Source organism: Mesoplodon densirostris, chromosome 16, assembly GCF_025265405.1.
Source record: "Mesoplodon densirostris isolate mMesDen1 chromosome 16, mMesDen1 primary haplotype, whole genome shotgun sequence".
Classification (NCBI taxonomy): domain Eukaryota; kingdom Metazoa; phylum Chordata; class Mammalia; order Artiodactyla; family Ziphiidae; genus Mesoplodon; species Mesoplodon densirostris.
In genome coordinates this window covers 41,804,767-41,824,990 of record NC_082676.1, presented here as the reverse complement: position 1 = coordinate 41,824,990, position 20,224 = coordinate 41,804,767, and the positions used below count along the sequence as shown (strand labels likewise).

At 45.2% G+C, this 20,224-nt stretch overlaps 1 non-coding gene across 1 annotated transcript; it reads left to right on the top strand.

Annotated features, from left to right (window-relative positions):
• The first annotated feature begins 270 nt into the window (after positions 1-270).
• On the top strand, positions 271-372 carry LOC132477206 (U6 spliceosomal RNA). Its single transcript, XR_009530226.1, has one exon. It is a non-coding gene; the product is annotated as a U6 spliceosomal RNA (small nuclear RNA).
• Positions 373-20,224: the final 19,852 nt, after the last annotated feature.

The window sequence follows — 20,224 nt, the reverse complement described above, 5'->3', positions numbered from 1 at the left end:
CAAGTTCAGGAAATGCAGAGAATCCCATACAGGATAAATCCAAGGAGAAACATGCCAAGACATGTATTAATCACACTCTCAAAAATTAAATACAAGGAAAAAATATTAAAAGCAGCAAGGGAAAAGGAGCCAGTAACATACAAGGGAATTCCCATAAGGTTAACAGCTGATCTTTCAGCAGAAACTCTGCAAGCCAGAAGGGAGTGGCAGGACATATTTAAAGCGATGAAAGGGAAAAACCTACTATCAAGATTACTCGACCCAGTGTGCGTGCTTCGGCAGCACATATACTAAAATTGGAACGATACAGAGAAGATTAGCATGGTCCCTGCACAATGATGACATGCAAATTGTGAAGTATTCCAATTTTTTTTTAAAGCAGAAACTAACATACCATTGTAAAGCAGTTATACTCCAATAAAGATGTTAAAAAAAAAAAGATTACCCAGAAAGGATCTCATTCAGATTGGATGGAGAAATTGAAACCTTTACAGACAAGCAAGAGCTAAGAGAATTCAGCACCAGCAAACCAGCTTTACAACAAGTGCTAAAGGAACTTCTCTAGGTAGGCAACACAAGAGAAGGAAAAGACCTACAATAACAAACCCAAAACAATTAAGAAAATGGTAATAGGAACATACATATGTATAGTTACCTTAAATGTAAATGGATTAAATGCTCCAACCAAAAGACACAGTTTGGCTGAATGGATACAAAAAGAAGACCCATATATATGCTGTCTACAAGAGACCCACTTCACACCGAGGGACACATGCAGACTGGAAGTGAGGGGATGGAAAATGATATTCCATGCAAATGGAAATCAGAAGAAACCTGGAGTAGCAATTCTCTTACCAGACAAAATAGACTTTAAAATAAAGACTACTAGAAGAGACAAAGAAGGACACTACATAATGATCAAGGGATCGATCCAAGAAGAAGATATAACAATTGTAAATATTTATGCACCCAACACAGGAGCACCTCAATACATAAGGCAAAGACTAACAGCTATAAAAGGGGAAATCAACAGTAACACAGTCATAGTAGGGGACTTTAACACCCCACTTTCACCAATGGACAGATCATCCAAAATGAAAATAAGTAAGGAAACACAAGCTTTAAATGATACATTAAACAAGATGGACTTAATTGATATTTATAGGACATTCCATCCAAAAACAACAGAATACACTTTCTTCTCAAGTGTTCATGGAACATTCTCCAGGATAGATCATATCTTGGGTCACAAATCAAGCCTTGGTAAATTTAAGAAAATTGAAACTGTATCAGGTATCTTTTCCAACAACAACACTATGAGACTTGATATCAATTACAGGAAAAAAAACTGTAAAAAAATACAAACACATGGAGGTTAAACAATATGCTACTAAATGTCCAAGAGATCACTGAAGAAATCAAAGAGGAAATCAAAAAATACCTAGAAACAAATGACAATGAAAACACAACAGCCCAAAACCTATGGGATGCAGCAAAAGCAGTTCTAAGAGAGAAGTTTATAGCTATACAATCCTACCTCAAGAAACAAGAAGAATTTCAAATAACAACCTAACCTTACACCTATAGCAGTTAGAGAAAGAAAAACAAAAAAACCCCAAAGTTAGCAGAAGGAAAGAAATCATAAACATCAGATAAGAAATAAATGAAAAAGAAATGAAGGAAACAATAGCAAAGATCAATAAAACTAAAAGCTCATTCTTTGAGAAGATAAAATTGATTAACCATTAGCCAGACTCATCAAAAAAAAGGGAAAAGACTCAAATCAACAGAATTAGAAATGCAAAAGGAGAAGTAACAACTGACACTGCAGAAATACAAAGGATCATGAGAGATTACTACAAGCAACTACATGCCAATAAAATGGACAACCTGGAAGAAATGGACAAATTCTTAGAAAAGCACAACCTTCCGAGACTGAATCAGGAAGAAATAGAAAATATGAACAGACCAATCACAAGCACTGAAATTGAGACTGTGATTAGAAGTCTTCCAATAAACAAAAGCCCAGGACCAGATGACTTCCCAGGTGAATTCTATCAAACATTTAGAGAAGAGCTAACACCTATCCTTCTCAAACTCTTCCAAAATATAGCAAAGGGAAGAACACTCCCAAACTCATTCTATGAGGCCACCATCACCCTGATACCAAAACCAGAGAAAGATGTTACAAAGAAAGAAAACTATAGGCCAGTATCACTGATGAACATAGATGCAAAAATCCTCAACAAAATACTAGCAAACAGAATCCAGAGCACATTAAAAGGATCATAAACCATGATCAAGTGGGGTTTATCCCAGGAATGCAAGGATTCTTCAATATATACAAATCAATCAATGTGATACACCATACTAACAAACGGAAGGATAAAAAACCATATAATCATCTCAATAGATGCAGAAAAAGCTTTCAGCAAAATTTAACACCTATTTATGGTAAATCCTCTCCTGAAAGTAGGCATAGAGGGAACTTTCCTCAACATAATAAAGGCCATATGTGACAAACCCACAGCCAACATTGTTCTTAATGGTGAAAAACTGAAACCATTTCTACTAAGATCAGGAACAAGACAAGGTTGCCCACTCTCACCACTATTATTCAACATAGTTTTGGAAGTTTTAGCCACAGCAATCAGAGACGAAAAAGAAATAAAAAGAATGCTCATTGTTTTTAGACTGGGCTCAAGCATCACCTCCTCCAAGGAAGCCTTCCTTCATACATCTCTCCTTCCATCAGACTATTTAGAAAACTTGACATCAGGTGCTATGTCTAATTGATTCTTTTATCACAAGTACCCAGAACTGTAGATAGTCAATACATACCGCTGTATTATTTTCCTACAGCCGCTGTAACAAATTACCACAAATTTGGTAGCTTAGAATGATACAGATTTCCCTCACCAGTTCTGGAGGCCAGAAGTCTGAAATGAATTTCACTGAGCCAAAATCAAGATGTTGGCAGGGTTGTGCTCTCCCTGCAGTCTCTAAGGAAGAATTTGTTCCTTGCTTCTTATTATGTTGGTGGACGCTGTTGTTCCTTGGCTTGTGGCTGCATCACTCCAATCTTTACCTCTGTGATCACATTCCCTTCTCTTCTATCTGTCATCTCCCTCTTCCTCCCTCTTATAAGGATACTTGTGCTTGCATTTAGGGACCACTGTGTAATCCAGGATAATCTCCCCATCTCAAGATCCTTAATTTAATGACATCTGAAAAGGCTTTGCTATGTAAGGTAAAATCCACAGATTCTAGGTATTAGCACATGGACCTGTTGGGGGCCATTATTCAGCCTACCTACCTCGTAGGTCACATACTGCATACATTTCTGTGAAGTAAAGCACTGGCTCCCCTTCCTATGATACTGTCCTTAAAGTTACTCCCTAGGAGTTGTGTTCTCTGTCACTTCTGTATGAAAGTACCTTGGTCTTTTACAAACTATACCTCCTTGAGCTAAATCCACCTTGAGCAACTTGCTTCGTGTGCAGATCCACCTGGTGGCCAGAAGTCCTCATGAAGTTCATTCAAGCTGTTATGATGGCCCTCTTCCCTGTCCTACTGCTGAATATATGACCTTGAACAAAACTGTTAGATAAACAGAATAGCTCTGCCCTGATGTCAGGAGACCTGGCCTCCAGCCTCTTCATCTTGTGGGACCAGGGGTGAGAATTCCACCTCTCTGGGCTTCAGTTTCCCAATTCATACAAACCCTTCCCAATTCAGCCATGCTCTTTCCCCATATCTTCACAACTTTCTCCCTCTTGTCACAAAAGAACACATACTATGTGATTCCATTTACAGGGCTCAATTACAGGCAACACTAGATTATATTGTTTAGGTAGTGAAACTATAAAGCAACTTAGGAAATGATTATCACAGAAGCTAGAATAATGCTTCTGTGTGGTGAGGGGACGGAGGATTTGGGGGGCTGGCAATTTTCTATTTCTTGACCTACATGGTAGTTACCTGGGCATTTGCTTCATAATTCTTTGCCAATTTGCTTTACTTACTTCTGTTTAACTTTTAATTTTGGAAATTTAAAACATTCTCCAAAGTAGAGACAATAGTATGATAAACCCCAGCTTCAACAATTGTCTGCTTTTGCTATTTTTGTGTCACATATGTCTGCCTCCCAATTTGGGGGAGCATTAGGCACTTTAAAGCCAATTCCAGGCATTACATCACTTGACCCACAAATGCCTCAGTGTATACAGATACATCTTATGCATGTTTTATACATGTATAATATATGTATTATACCAACATACATATATGTAATATATTAAATAAATTTAATCACAGTAAAAGTATGAAGGAGGTAATGGAACTAGCTTGGAAGGCAGAAATCCCATTCAGGAGAAGGGATCTGTGTGTGTGTGTGTGTGTGTGTGCGTGCACACGCACATGTGCATGCACGTGTGTGTGCAGGCCATGTGTCCACAGCAGGATGTCTGCTTCGGGGTGGAGGGGTAGCTATCCCATTGGCTTAGCTGGGGGGTCATAGTCATGGCTCCCAGTGATGGAGCTGGGCAGTTATTACTATTTTTGTTTGTTTGTTTCTTTTGACCATACCATGTGGCATGCAGAACTTCCCTAAACAGGGATTGAACCCGTACCCCCTGCATTGGAAGCTGCATTGGTTAAGGAGTCTTAACCACTGGACCACCAGGGAAGTCAGGAGCTGGGTATATAAATGAGCACAGTGACCGCTGGGAACCCTGAAGAGCTGTAAGCCTTGGGATTGCAAGGGATCTTGGTGGGCTGGATAAATCACGCATGAGCTCCAAGTCCGTCTTTTCATTTCTGTCTGCCCGGCACCCAGCACCCAGCAGAACTGCCCAGAGTAAGACCTCAATAATTGTTAAATGAATAGTTGACTGTGGAAGAGGATGGCTCTGAAGAACCCCGCAGTTTGGAGGAGGCTCAGAGAGTTTCTCATGGTGTTAAGCACACTGCCTTGCTCTTGGAGAGAGGAGGGATGTGGTGAGCTCCTTCGTGGAAGGGGGGCAACCCCATGCTGCCGGTGGGAAGGAGGCTGTTGGTTCTCAACAGAACTGGGTGGGGACATAGAGGCAAACATCTGTGCCCCTAACATGAGCCCTAATCTGTCCTATTGCTGGAGAAATCTGGAATCAGGTCTAGAGCTGGTATAAGTTGTTAAGGTCCAAGTCCTATAAAGTAGAGGTAGGAATGGGGATCTGCAGAGACTTCTCAGATTCCAGTCTGCAGTCTAAGTCCAGGTATTGCCACGCCCCCTTTACACATCTCTCGAGCTCCTGGGCACACCATAAGAGGCTGATGGAAGAGGTCCACATAGGATCTCACAAGTTCCTTTGGTCAAAACTTGCCCATTCTCCAAGTTTACTCAAGTCTTCCTCTTCCGGAAATTCCTAGTGCACAGCAAGCCCTCAACCTCTCCTCCAGCTCACAGCGTTTGCCCTGGCTGTTCCCTCCACTGGGAATGCTTTTCCCTCAGTTTCTCATGTGGTTTGCTGCCTCACGTTCTTTAAGTTCCAGTTTGCATATCTCCGCACTAGAGAGAGCTTCCGTGAGCATCCTGTGTAAACCAGATAGCAACCCCGCCTCTACCCTGGTCCTTCATCTCTTGTACTCTGCTTCTATTTCTTCCTAACCCATGTTGTCTGTCTCCCTACCACTTAGAGCTCCCAGAATATAAGCTCTATGGAGGCAGGGAGTTTGTCTGTTTTCTTCAGACTTGTGTTTCCAGGGCCTAGAGCAGTGCTTGGCACAGAGTGGGGGCTCACTTCCTATTTGTTGAATGACTGATTTCTTGTCTGGTCTGTGCAGCTCACTTAACATTTTGTTATCTTTCACATCTTGTCTTCCCAGCTGGACTCCTTGAGGGCATGGATGAAGTCTGTTCTTGTTTCAATCACCTCTTATTCATCCCATTGGTGAGGGAGGGATTCCTGCCCTAGGGCTAGGGAGATGGCCAAACACACAACACTGGGCAGATGAGATCAACAGCTGTTTCTCAATCACATGTACTCATAGCCTGGGTGGAAGAGGACATTGCACACCATACGAGCCCACACGGGGTTGCACTGGGCAGCCGAATGAACAAGGAAGGGCTGTGCAAGGCAGGCTTTGTAGTTTCAAGAGGGTGGGGTGAACCCTGGTTCCCACAGGAAGATGTGATTGGCATGTTTGAATAATTCCATGAGCTGGAGGGAATGGAGACCCACTACTCAGGAAAAGCAGGAACTGTGCCTGGTCAGTTTGATAAGCAGCATGGTTTGGCTGGCATATCTTATCCACAGGAGCAGAGTGTGGAGGGGAACTTGCAATTAGACCATTGGAGGCCCTTCTGCTTTTCCCAGATGTTGAGGAAACACCTGAATATTGGGCCTCATACCACAGTTTTTCTCTAGTGTATGTGCTTGGACAGCATTCAGTGGCCAGTCTTGGGCATCCTGGTGTGTCTCTCTGCTGAGCCCAACTTTGCCTCTCACTCCTGCTTTGTCCTGGCATCTCAGCCCTGTTATGGTCCAACCAGTTGCAGACCATTGAATCCTCCTCCTGGAGGCTCAGCTTATCCATATCCCTGGGCCTTCTTCCTACCTGCTCGTGGCCCAGCCTTCTGGGTAGGGTGCTCCCTTCTTTTCCCTGATGACTTGTGTCTTCTCTCCATGTCTGTGGCTGGCCCTGCATCCATCTCTCTCCTTCTCGCCTGCCAGTTGGCCGTGTGACAGCTCCTAGCATCCTCCCCAGGAGGATTGCACTTCTCTTGTGAGCAGCTTCAGAGGGCATGTTTCTGTGGAGCCCATGGAGAGAGTCCAGCTGAAGCTTGAAAGCCAAGGAGCCCAACGGCATTTCCTGGGTGGGTCACTGTGTCTGCCCATGTGTGTCGGCATGATTGTTTTGCCATCCTCGTGAGTCAAACCCTGGAGGCCTTTGGTTCTAACCAGTGAAGGCATTGCTATATGGCAGCCACAGAAGTGCACCTCCAGAGCTCCTTCTGGGCCCCAGCTGGTGCACCCCGAGATAGATGATCACTACCTTTACACTGAGGCTGTGCTTCCCAGCCACCTGAGCGCTCCGGGGACACTCAGGCAGGCCCGCTCCTGGGAAACTTGGCACCCTGGCTGGGCCTCGTCAGAGCACTGCACACAGCCCCAGACCTTCCTTCCTTTTCTCTCTGCTTCATGGGGTCAGGCTTGCATTACTGTCTCATGCCTTCCCCAGCCTGTGCCTGCTTCCTTCCTATCTTCCCTCGTGGACTTTTTGCATACTCTGCATGTCTAATTCCTGTCTTGGTGTCTGCTTGCTGGAGGACCCCGAATGTTGAGGCTACTGTGGTGTGAAAGTCTTAAACAGTCCCAAGGTCCCCATGGCACGTGGCACCCCAGGAGTTGACTTTGCTCTTTGGGCTCTGAAGGAGGGGTGTCTATCATGGTCATTCAAAGCAGGGCTTTAGATATCACTTATAATACACATGAATTTATTTACAAAACAGAAACAGACTCACCGACATAGAAAACAAACTTATGGTTACCTAAAGGGAAAAGGAGAGGGGGAGAGATAAATTAGGAGTATGGAATTAATAGATACACACTCTTATATATAAAATAGGTAAGTCGCAATGATTTACTATATAGTACAGGGAACAGTATTCACTATCTTATAACAACTTATAATGGAAAAGAATCTGGAAAACACTATAGATATAACTGAATCACTTTGCTGCACACCTGAAACTAACACAATACTGTCAATCAACTCTACTTCAATTTAAAAAAAGGCTTTAGGACCAGACATGGAATCAAACTCCAGCTCCACCTCTTGAGCTGACATGGAATCTGAGGTGAGTCTTGTAGCCACTTCATGCCTCAGTTTCCAAAGCTGTAAAAACGGGGTTGTTGTAAGAATTAAATGTGATGATGTGATGATCCAGTATTTACTTATGAAAGATGGATTCTAAAACTGAGCACCTACAAACACCCAGCCCTTCTCAAAGTGAGGTCCAGGGACCCCTGGGGTCCCTGAGGACATTTCAAGGCATCTGCAAGATCAAAACTACTTGAAAATAATACGAACATGTTTGCACTCTCATTCTCTCACAAGTCTACAGTGGAGTTTTCCAGAAACTACATGACATGGGGTATCGCAACAGATTAAACGCAGCTATGAGAATCCAGCTGTCTTCTGTGAAGCCAGATATTACAGAGCTTTGCAAAAATGTAAAACAATGCCTTTTTCTCACTACTTAAAAAACAATCTGGGTTGCTTTCTTTTTCCCCAAGCACATTATTTATGTTAATGTGTAATGGGTTTATTGTTGTTTAAAATGAATTAATTAGTATTTTAAAAATTTCTCAGCTCTACCCTCTAACATGGCAAATATCACTGGATATCACACACACAGAGAAACAAAAGCTTTTTGAGGCTCACGATAATTTTTCAGAATGCAAAGACACTCCTAGATCAAAAGACGTGAAAACTGCTGCTCTACTCAAAGGAACTTAAGGGCTTTAGAACACTGCCTCTGCTGACCGGCCTCCTGGACTCAGTTTCCCAGCAGGGCAGATCTCCCAAGGAAGACGGCTTCTCCAGAGAAACTCTGAGTCAGAAGAGAAGCAGTCAGACCTGGGTTCAAATATGCCAGCCCCGTTACCTTGTAGTGATGCAGTCTTGGGCAAGTAAGTCATTGAAGTTCTCTGATCTTCATTTTCTCCCCCTGCAGAACAGAGGTGTCTTGTGAGGTGTTTGCCGCTGTACCTGGCACTTGCCATGTGCTTGGTAAATGTTGGTCTGTCCTTGCTTCTCCAGGACAAGGGCACTTTAGCTGAGCATCAGCAGACAGAGGATAACTGCTGCAGGAGAGATGCTTTCCAATCCACTGTTACTGAATTTAGCTGCCTCTGTGGTGCTCTAACACGCTCCCAAGTGCTGCCGACGGTGCTAATCCAGGGGCTGCATTTTGAGAACCACTGACGTGGGCCTTTAACAGTTCAAACCTTGCAGATGGTTAAAAAGTATTTTACCTCCTGATATTTAATGGAATCCAGGTCCTGGGAGGTTCTTGGAGGGGAACGGGCCCCTGGCAGTGAGAGCTTCCAGAAAGAGATGAGAGGGGGCCTCTGGGCAGCCTCATTAACTCTTTCTTGGGATTTCCATGAACAAATCCTTTGCTCATGGTCTCCCCCTTGGAAAGCCCATCCTGCCAGTAGAGATGGAAATGTGATGGGCCCCGGTCAGTCGGGTATGACTGTCACTCAGCTCTCCGCAGCCCTGGCCTGTTTCACGTGGGTCTGCTTCCTCCCTCTTGCCTTCCCCCATCTTCCTTCTCCCTTCTTTTCATCCTATTTCTTCCCCTTTCAACCCAAGAGTTAGTGGTTAAAGATCGATGACTTGACACCCCTCCAGAGCCGCCCCCAGAGTAGAACCCTCAGAGTCACTGGGGCCTGAGAAAAGTGGCTCTTAGTGGCCCAGCTGCCCCCATGAGGGTGAGGTTGGGGGTCCTGCCCAAACCACATCCTTGTTTCTCCTTAATACTTAGAATTCTTTCTCCTTTTTTCTCAGAGCCAGCTTTCGCAGTCCTAAGCCATCCCCCAGTGAACACTTCCCTTCAAAGCCAGCCCGTCACTTTGGGAAAGGTACTTTTTTCCATAAGCAAATGTTTCCCACAGCTGGGGGAGAGGAGTCCCCCGCACATCTGTGAAAGCCAGAGGCAGAAAGCAAAGGGCAGAAGTGAATACCATCCTCCTGCAATAACCCACCCACTCCTACCAGAGCCTTCCCTCGCTGGCAGTGTGGAGACGGATCTGTTCAGGCCACTGCAATTTGAGAGATACCAGGATGGATGGGAAGTGGGCTCCAGCAGGTAGAACGCAAGATCAGTGCCCCATGTAGGGGGCCAACTATTGCTTATTCAACTGTATTACTTACACAGGCTTCCGTTTGCTCATGAGTAAGAGATCGGAAGAATGAAAAGGGTTGTCGTGGGAATTAAATTACTTGCCGTATCAAAAGCACCATCTAAGGGAGTGACCTGTGCTCGCCCCAGCGCGAGCATCCATGCCTCCACCCACCGCCCTGATCCCTCAGCTCCGAAGGAACCAGAGTGAGGGGCAATTACTGGAGGAGGCATTGAGTGGAGTGAAAATCACTTCTCTCCGGGGTCAGAAGACCAGTTCTAGTCTCTTAGTCAAGCACTAAGGAGCTAGTTAGCATGCCTAACTAGCAAGGTCATGAACTCCTTGGTGCTTCTCTGCTCTTTAACATGGGTATGGGAACAACCCCAGACTAAGATCCAGGCTTCCTTTGGACAGGAGGAAGCCCCAGAAACCTGTGAAGTGCCCCTTAGTGGCGGACCCCATTTTTCCACGCTAGTTGGTGACCAGGCCCAGGGGCAGCTGGTCTGGGAGGGCTGGGCCTGTCCGCACTTGCCCTTGAATTAACAGCCGGGCAGCTGCATCAAATTCCTTCCCTGGTCCAGCTAGGAGGCCTCACGCCCTGGGCTGGGAGCCCAGTGGGGGCTTGCTGAAGAGACATTTTGGACCTTCTCCCTGCAACGCCCAGCTTTGATTTATTTCCTGTCCTGGCTGGTATTCTGCTGACCTGATCCTATAAGCACATAATTACATTATTAGCATAGGATGAACGGTGCACAATGTGTCCTGCTGGCGAGGATTAGGGTACAGCGCAGCTTCAGCAGAAGGAAGCGGGGAAAGGCGAGGCAGGGCAAACTGGGGGTGCAGGCACCTGGACTGGGGCACTGGAGGAGGTCTTAGTTGTCTTCCGGGCACCCCCATCTGCGAGGGTGAAGAAACTAACACCCAGGGAGAGGGAGCGACTCAGCTGGGAAGTGCACTCCATTAATCACAGATCAAGGGGCGCCAGTGTCCCCACTACGTTCAGTAGGCCTTGGCAGGAATGACAGCATTGGGAGAAGGAGGAGAGACGTTTCCACAGGCAGGAATCCAAGCGAGGGGACGTAGAGCAAGACGCCCACTCTGAAGGCTGAGGACCTGCGTGGCTGAGGAGCCCCGAGAGCCCAGCCAGCGTCCAGACCCTGTGGAAACCTCACTGGGTTACACCTTAGCAGGACAAGGGCCCAGCCCACAGCAAAGCACATGCAAGCCTGAGCTGTCGGGGGTCGGGGCCCGCCGCCCGCCGTGCCAAGGGCTCTGGTTGCTCTGATCTTGGTGACGCCACATTGCAGGCTCGTCTGGACTCTGAGCCTTTGCTCCTGGGGTTCATCCTATTCCCTCCTACTCTGCTATGGGGCTCACCTCTAGCGCTGCCCTTTGCAGACCTCTGTCATGTTGGACTCTGCTGTGTTGGCATCATTTGCTTGGATGAGGTAGATGTTACTCCTACTGTCTCTGCTCTGAACTCTGAACTTCCTCAGGCAGCAGCTTGAGCTGATCCATTTCTGCACCCCTCGTGCCCAGCAAAGGGCCTGACACCAGGATGCTCAAGACATTGTCGATGTGAACAGTCATGCAGGTGGGACATGGGGTGATGGGAAGCCATCTGAACATTCTTGGGCAGGGTCAGTGGGGAACCCATGTGCCTTACTGAGGAGTTCAAGGATGCAGGGGGATCACTGCTTGATTTCCCTTGCTCCCTGGCATCTGGGGATGAGGAGGGTCTGCACCTGGAGAACCAGGAGGCCCCAGGTGTGAGGAGGAGGAGATGATGAGGCTGGTAGCCAGGCAGGGCCAAACAGATTGGGGGGAGGCCATAAATGGAAACCCTGAAGTAAGAAAGCAGAAGGCAGGTTATCTGAGCAGATGGCAGAGCTCGGTGCTCATGAAAGCCAACTTCCCCCTGCTTTTGTCCTCTGGTTCTGGACACCCCACTGTGCTTCCTCCTGGCCAGAGGACTCTACTGTACCCATCTCTCCCTGCTGTCTGCACCCTGGCCATGCCCTCCTTGCCATCTTTCCCACTCTTGGAGTCCTGCGTGGTCCTGGAGAGAGCCGTGTGGATGCTCTGACTCTTCACCTACTTGGCTTCTCGCTGCTGCTCTTGCTGACTCCCTGCTGCATTTCCCAGAGCCTCTGGTCCAAATGTTTTCCACTTCCTGGAGGCCCCAAACACACATCAGTCTGAACTGCGCTCAGCTGATGACCTCATCTGCTTCAGGGAGACTGAAATCACACAAAGTAAACTTCTCTGAATTCCATCCCCTCTGCATCAGTTTTTCTGTGTCCTCACCCACACTTCCCTCCTTTTCTCTCATCTCCTGGAAAAGCACCCCTCCCCCTCTGCCTCCATCCTACCTCCTCCCGTGAGTCCCCTCTTGCTTTCCCAGTTGTTTCTTGGTCTATAAGAGGATGGTTTCATCCATCCTTAAAATATGATTCCTCAACCCAGCCGATCCTCAGGCTGCTGCCCCATGTTTCTCCTTCCTGTTACCACTGAGCTTGGTAGAGGTTTAGTCCAAACACCTCCAACCCTTCACCTTCCTCTCACTCCTCAACCCTCACAATCATGTTTTCAGCCCAGAACTCAACTGAAAATATGCACGTAGAAAAATACTATATTGTGAGTTGGAAAATGCAGATGATAAAACAGGATGTACACTTTTTTTTACAGTCCATTTTTTTTACAGATCCTACAAATTTTGCTGCATCCTACAAATTTTGCTAAGTTGTATTTTCATTTTCACTTACTTCAAAGTATTTTTTAATTTCCCTTGAGACTTCCTTTTTTGACCCATGGGCTATTTAGAAGTGTATTGTTTAATTCCCAAATTATTTGGGCTTTTCCCAGTATCTTTCTGTTATTGATTTCTAGTTTAATTTTGATGTGATACAAGAATACATACTGTATGATTTCTATTCTTTTAAATTTGTGAAGGCATAGTTCATGCCCGGAATATGGTCTCTCTTGATGAATGGTCCATGTGCACTTGAGATGAATGTGTGTTTTGAATAAAGTGTTCTACAAATGTCAGTTAGGTCAAGTTGATTGATAATGTTCTTCATGTCATCTGATCCTAGCAATCACTGAGAGAGGAGTGTTAAGGTCTCCAGCTATATAGATTTGCTTCTCCTTTCAGATCTATCAGTTTTTGCTTTATGTATTTTGAATCTATATTGTTAGGTTCATACAGGTTTAGGAATGTTATATCTTTTTAGAGAACTGACCTCTTTATTATTATGTAGTATCCCTCTCTATCCCTGATAATCTTCTTTAAAGTCCACTTTAGGGGCTACCCTGGTGGCGCAGTGGTTGAGAGTCTGCCTGCTGATGCAGGGGGCTGGGCCCGTGAGCCATGGCCGCTGAGCCTGTGCATCCGGAGCCTGTGCTCCACAACGGGAGAGGCCACAACAGTGAGAGGCCCGTAAACCGTAAAAAAAAAACAACAACAACAAAAACAAAAAGTCCACTTTATCCAAAATTAATATAACTACTCATGTTTTCTTTTAATTAATATTTTCCTGGTATATTTTTCTCCATCTCGTATGTTTTAACCTATTCATGTTTTTATATTTCAAGTGTGTTTATTTTAGACAGCATATAGTTGAAACTTGATTTTTTTAAAATCCAATCTGATAAAGTCTTTTAACTGGTGTGTTTATACTATTCGGATTTAAAGTGATTATTGTTATATTTGGATTAAAATCTATCATTTTTGCTGTCTGTTTTTTTTTTATATTCTTTGTTTCTTATTTCCTCCTTTTTTTTGCCTTCTCTGGTTTTAATTAAACACTTTTATGATTCCATTTTATCTTCTCTATTCACTTATTATTTGTACTTCTCTCTAACTTTTCTAGTGGTTTCCTTAGGGCTTACAATATACATTTTTAGATAATTTGAGTCCATATTTTATCACTATACAATATTTTATCTTAATACTCTAGTATCACTTCACGTGTAGTGAAAGAACCTTATAACAGAATCCTCCCCATTCCTTTCTCCTTTGTGTCACTGTGGACATATGTTCCCATTTACATGTGACATAAACACCAATATATCATTGCTGTTATTGCTTTACACAGTTATTTTTTTCAAGCAACTACAAATAAGAAAAATATTATAGTTTACCTTTATCCCATTTCCAATACTCTTCATTTCCTTGGGTAGATCTACATTTCTCACCTTAATAATATTCCTTCTGCCTGAAGAACTTCTTTTGCCCTATTTTGTATAGTGGCCCGCTGGCAGTGAATTCCCTGTTTTTGTTTGAGAAAGTTTCCATTTCTCCTTCACTTTTGTAGCATATTTTCACTGGATATAGAATTCTAGGTTGACAGGTTTTTTTTCTTTCAGTACTTTAAAGGTGTTCCTCCCTTGTCTTCTTGCTTGCATGGTTTCTGAAGAGAAAACGGCCATATCCTTGTTCCTCTGTAACTAAGGTTTTTGTTTGTTTATTTGTTTGTTTTCTCTCCCTCTGTAGCTGTTTTCAAGCCTTTGTCTTTGGTTTTTTGCCTCTGGAGCTCCCCCATCTGTATACTGACGATTATTTACTTACTATCATTATTACCAGATGCTTGTTAGCATGGTGGTAGGGTGTGGAGGACAGGGAGCCTTCTCTAATTTTCTGCTGAAGTCTCAGTCTTTGGAGTATGCAGAGCATGCTGTATCTTGGGATGTGGCCTTAGCAATGGCTTCTGTCCCTCCTCCCCTATTTTATCCCTCTACCCCTATCCCTTTCCCTTGCAGCAGCAAATAGCCTCCAGTATCTTCAATCATTGAAGAGAACATTCCTGCAGATTAAGTTTGAGTTTTTTTCCCCTAAGTGAGACCTGGAGGCTGGAGCTGGGTAGAGTGGTCTCTGGCAATATACACCCCCCTGCAGTTTAAACCCTTTGTTCTGTGAGGAAGAAAGGCCTCTGTGGAGTTTCAACTGTGCCTGCCATTCCCTTTGTGAAGCCAATGTCTCTAAATTTTCCCGATCCTTCCTGTGAGAGCCTGGTGGGAAAAAACCCTGGAGAAAAAAACCCCAAAAGGCTGGGAATCTCTGCCCCCCATGATTACAGCCCCATACTCTCATATTAGTCCATATCTGGCCTGCAGCAAATCACTAAAACTTCTAGTTTAATGCTTCTACCAGGGGCTTCCCTGGTGGCGCAGTAGTTGGGAATCCACCTGCCAATGCAGGGGACACGGATTCTGGACCTGGTCTGGGAGGATCCCACATGCTGCAGAGCAGCTGAGCCCATGAGCCACAGCTGCTGAGCCTGCGCTCTGAAGCTCGCGAGCCACGACTGCTGAGGCCCCCAAGTTGCTCCGCAATAGGGGAAGCCACCACAGTGGGGGGCCTGCGCACTGTGGCCAGGAGTGGCCCCCGCTTGCCGCAACTAGAGAAAAACCCGCGCATAGCAACAAATACCCAACGCAGCCAAGAATAAATAAAATAAAATAAATTAATTTTAAAAAATGCTTCTACCAGTTTATGTGGTATTCAGTGGCTTCTGTGCCCAGATAAGCAAATTCTCAGGTCCTGTGTCTCCCTACAGGCACCTGTCTCTCTTCAGGATGGCTGTTTGTCCTGTGACTTCAATTCTCTGATAGGTTCACAAAAAGTCATTAATGTGATACTGGGTCAGCTTTAATCTTTTTGTAACAGTGGGGGATGATCTTTTTTTGTGTGTGTTCTCTTCATATCCTAGAGATATATGTTCTCAAAAAAAAATCTATATATATATATATATATATATATACAAAGAAATGTGTTGCCTTATTATCTGTAGTATAAAGAAAGCCTGAAAACAGCATAAATGTCCCTTAAAAAGGAAACATAAACAAAGCATGATACAGCCACAGAATGGAATATTATGCATCATATTGTAATAGGAATGCGATGTTCAGCAGTTAAAAGGAATGTGCTGGGCTTCCCTGGTGGCGCAGTAGTTGGGAGTACCCCTGCCGACGCAAGGGACACAGGTTCATGCCCCGGTCCGGGAAGATCCCACATGCCGCGGAGCGGCTGGGCCCGTGAGCCATGGCCGCTGGGCCTGGCCGTCCAGAGCCTGTGCTCTGCGACAAGAGAGGCTGCAACAGTGAGAGGCCCGTGTACCACACACAAAAAAAGGAATGTGCTGATGTGGAAAACTATTTTCATTGAATACTATTTTGTACAGTTTAAACTTTTTTTACAATGTGATCCACTTTAGAGCTCCTCCCAAATATGTCTGAACCCGTGAAGTCCTTCTGGACCCATGATAGAAATAGATATCCCCATTCACTTTGAAATTTGTTCATGGGCTTTGCTTTGGCCAATATACATCAGTGAGGGAACTTCACTGGGTTTCAGCTGTCACTCACCCCCTTGGCAGAGAAACTTTGTACAGGGAACAAAGTGCCCAACCATCCACAGCAACCCTGCTGAGAAGATGGAGTCGGTTGGTGGGTACGTAAACCCCAGAAATCACTTGGATGTGGGTTTAGGGCCGCCATTTCGAGATCCCGAATGCTAGAGAGGAAGCAGAGAGAATAGAAGAGACATGTGGGAGACAGACTCAGAAGCAATGAAGACACAGCAGGGTAGAGAGATGGGGCAATGGATGGATGAGGAAAGAGTGTGAAGGACACCCAGGTGGGTGCTCCTCCTGGTTCCCAGTTCAAGTCTCTTGAAGGACTTGACTCTACTTCATCTCCATGAGCTTGTGAGAAACTACAATATCTTTTTTTTTTTTTTTTTTTGCGGTACGCGGGCCTCTCACTCTCGTGGCCTCTCCCGTTGTGGAGCACAGGTTCCAGACGCGCAGGCTCAGTGGCCATGGTCCACGGGCCCAGCCGCTCCGCAGCATGTGGGATCTTCCCGGACCGGGGCACGAACCCATGTCCCCTGCATCGGCAGGCGGACTCTCAACCACTGCGCCACCAGGGAAGCCCTACAATATCTTAAAATAAATCGCTACTTGTGTAAGCTCGCTTGAGCGGGTTTCTGCTCTTGCAACCAAATTATCTCTAAGACATGTGTGGTTAAAGTCTTCTTTAACATTTCTTCTGACGCTTCCCAGGACAGTCTTCTCCAGGCTCTGCTGTTTCCCTGACCCCTCCGACGCTGACAGCCTCAGAACCTCTCCACGCTGCTCCTGCTGCAAAATTCCCTGCTCTTCACCCCAGCCTGCCCTGCACATTCTTCGTGGCCACCCTCCCAAACCCCACCCTCCACCCCCCTAAAGCTGGACAGGATCTCCTTCTCAGCCCTAGATTTATTCCTCTCTTGAAACATTTGTCAGATTCTGCCTTGCATTAAAGTTGTTTTGGTTATTTTATTTCTGGGGCTAAGTGTTAAGCTCCTTAATGATCATAAGTGTGTCTCAGTCATCCCCAGAGGCCTTCAGTGTTTCCTAGATATTTAACTTATTCGGGCTGTTCTTACTCGGTTCTACTACCTCCTGAAACAAGGATGGAGGGGAAGAAGCTACCATGAGCTCTCAAAACAAAGGCACATTCTGCTCCCTCTTTCACTGAGCCCTCAAATGATAAAAATGGCAAATACTGATATTTACTCCCTGCCAGCCATTGTTCTAAGGGCTTTTATATTTATTGATGCAAGGAATTATACTAAATCCCTATAGGGAAGGTACAGTTATTCTCAATTTGTTGGTGAAGAAACTTGCTCAAGAGCACATAACTGAAGGAAAGAACCAGAATTTTTACCCAGATGACCCATCCTCAGGGTCCATGCCTTCAATCACTTCGCTGTGGGAAGGGCCTGAGAGAAGGGGGCGGGGCGACCACCCACACTCTCTGGTCCACGAAGAGGATGTTAGAAGCCAAGTGCGTGCTCTCGTCAGCAGGGGACTGGAAAGGATGAAGGGAGGATTCCACCCAGAGATCAGGGGTTTCTGAAGTCACAGAGAGGCGCATGATTGGTCCATGGAAAAGCTTCACACGCACATGCACATATGTATGTGAATTTGTGTGTGTGTGTGTGTGTGTATCCGTGCATTTAGCGGGAGAGAAGTTCAGTGGCTTTCATAGACTCTCAAAGGCATTTGTGACCTTGTAAAAGATTAGGAAGCACAGTCTAAAGGCAGGTGAGTGAAAGAAGAGGGGAAATGGAGGAGTGGCAGAGAGGATAAGGGAAGAGGGAAGAAGACAGAGACAGAGAAGGGAGGGAAGTGAAAGAAATAAGAACCATTCCACACACAGCAGTCCTTAGGTGAAGCACTGGAGCCCTATGCTTGCTTCTAAAATATGCCAAGTGCTAAGTGCTCAGGGGAAAGGGTGTGTGTGCAGGTGGATGCTTGTGAGATAACAAGTTCTGGGGGACCAAATGACACCATGACCCACATGCTGCCCTGTCTAACCATCTTCCCCTCTCAAGGCAGAATAGCAGATGAGGGTCTTTACGAAGATACTGAATTAGTCCTCAAGTGCCTTCAGCTGTAGGGATTGGCCTTGCTGGGTACTGGCACAAGTCGGCGGTCCATGTGCTTGGGGACAGATCGGTACCCAATATGGATAACACTCCACCACTGCATCCCCTACTCACTCATACTCCATCACTCTGCAGATAACCAATCAACTTGAAACAATAATAGGTCAGGACAGGTCTGTCATGCCCGCCCTCTTTAATGTATCTCTTTGGAACATTGGATCTTTCCAGTGATGCCATCGTCTTGCTACAACGGTCAGTACAGAGCAGTGGTTGAGAGTGTGGGCTCAGGAGTTTAGATTCAAGCTCTGCCACTTGCTCCAGGATCTTGAACAAGTAACTTACCCTCGGTTCTCTCATCTACAAAATTGGGATTGAAATAATTCCAAATGCATGGGGTTGTCTTGTGTATTAAGTACACTCGAACACGTAAAGTCCTCGGGATATTGCCTGGAACAGGGTATGCACTTGAGAAACTTTAGCTGTTGTCAGTTTGCAAAGCAGCTTGGGGCTCTTCCCTGGGAGGGCACCTCAAAGCCAACCACTTAGCCACGCTCCCTAACCATCAGTGGGGTTAAATGGGATTTCCCAGCCAGATCACTCACTGATTCACCAAACCTGTCCCAAGGCTTTGGGTGAAGAGGACCCTCAGTTACAACAGTCGTAAGAAGAGACCACAGAATCTAGACAATTCTGAAAGAGGAGGGTTATCTATCTGAGCAACGACAGAATTATGAGATAAAGGGTTTAGCCTCCAAAGAGGACTGCTTTGTGCTTTTGTTTTTTTACAGTAACTTTTATCACTATAAAAGCAAAATAAGAATGTTGTGGAAAACTTGAGAAGTACTACAAAGTTTTAAACTAACCTCTTTCAAAATTCCTTCATAAAAATTCCATTGCTGTTATCATTTTGTTGTATTTCTGCCCACACTTTTTATATTAAAAATAGTCACTATCTCTATAGCCTGGTTTGGGGGTTGAACACTATAATATCAGCATTTTATTACATTACCAAAAACTTTTTGCTGACTTCCTGATAACAGTGATGAGTCAAATGGGCTTTATAATTCTTCCTCTTCCCCAAGCTAACAAAATGAGCCAAGGAAAATAGAAAAAAACTGAAATGGGAAAAATAGTCCTCAAATTCCCCAGGAACAAAGTAGGGCACAACTTCCTGGCTTACCCTTTGAAAATTGGTAGCTGGTGGAAGATTCTGGTGAGCAGAATTCTGATGTGGCTTCTAACCCACAGAGAAGGTGAGTTGTGAATCAACAAAGCCTGGGGGATTCTCACAGCATCCCCTAAATGGATGACCCGAGGGGCTGAAGAGGCCACCCTAGGAGGAGTCATGGAAACACCATTGGCCTAGAGAGTAGGAGTCTCTGACTGCTGCTACAGGAAATCGGGGAGGCCGGAGAAGTGACCAGAACTTTCCTTATGGCCTTTCCAGGCTAGAGTTTAAATAACTAGCAACCAACTACCCATCACCACATCGCCTGCCCCCAATCTACCATACATCTACCATAAGTACAGGTCCTCAGAATTAGAGACCAAATAAAAATAATGATATATAAGATCTTAGGGAAAAGCAAGACAGGGAGAAAGAAATAGATGATAAACCTTGAAGAAAGTGAAACAGGAAAATAGAGTATCTGGGATGGAGTGTGGGATTGGACAGAGGGTCAAGGCAACCTTTCGAAGGGAATGGAATTTGAATTAGTCCTGACCAGTGTGAGGGCTTCAGTCAAGCAAAAATCTCCGTCAGTGGAGAGGTCACCCAGGGAGCTTAAAAACAAACAACCACAACAGCAAACATCACTAGCTGTACTTTGGCTCCACCCTAGGGTTTGGGCTGAGGCCTGGACACCTGTCCTATTTTTAAAACTCACCAGGTAATTCT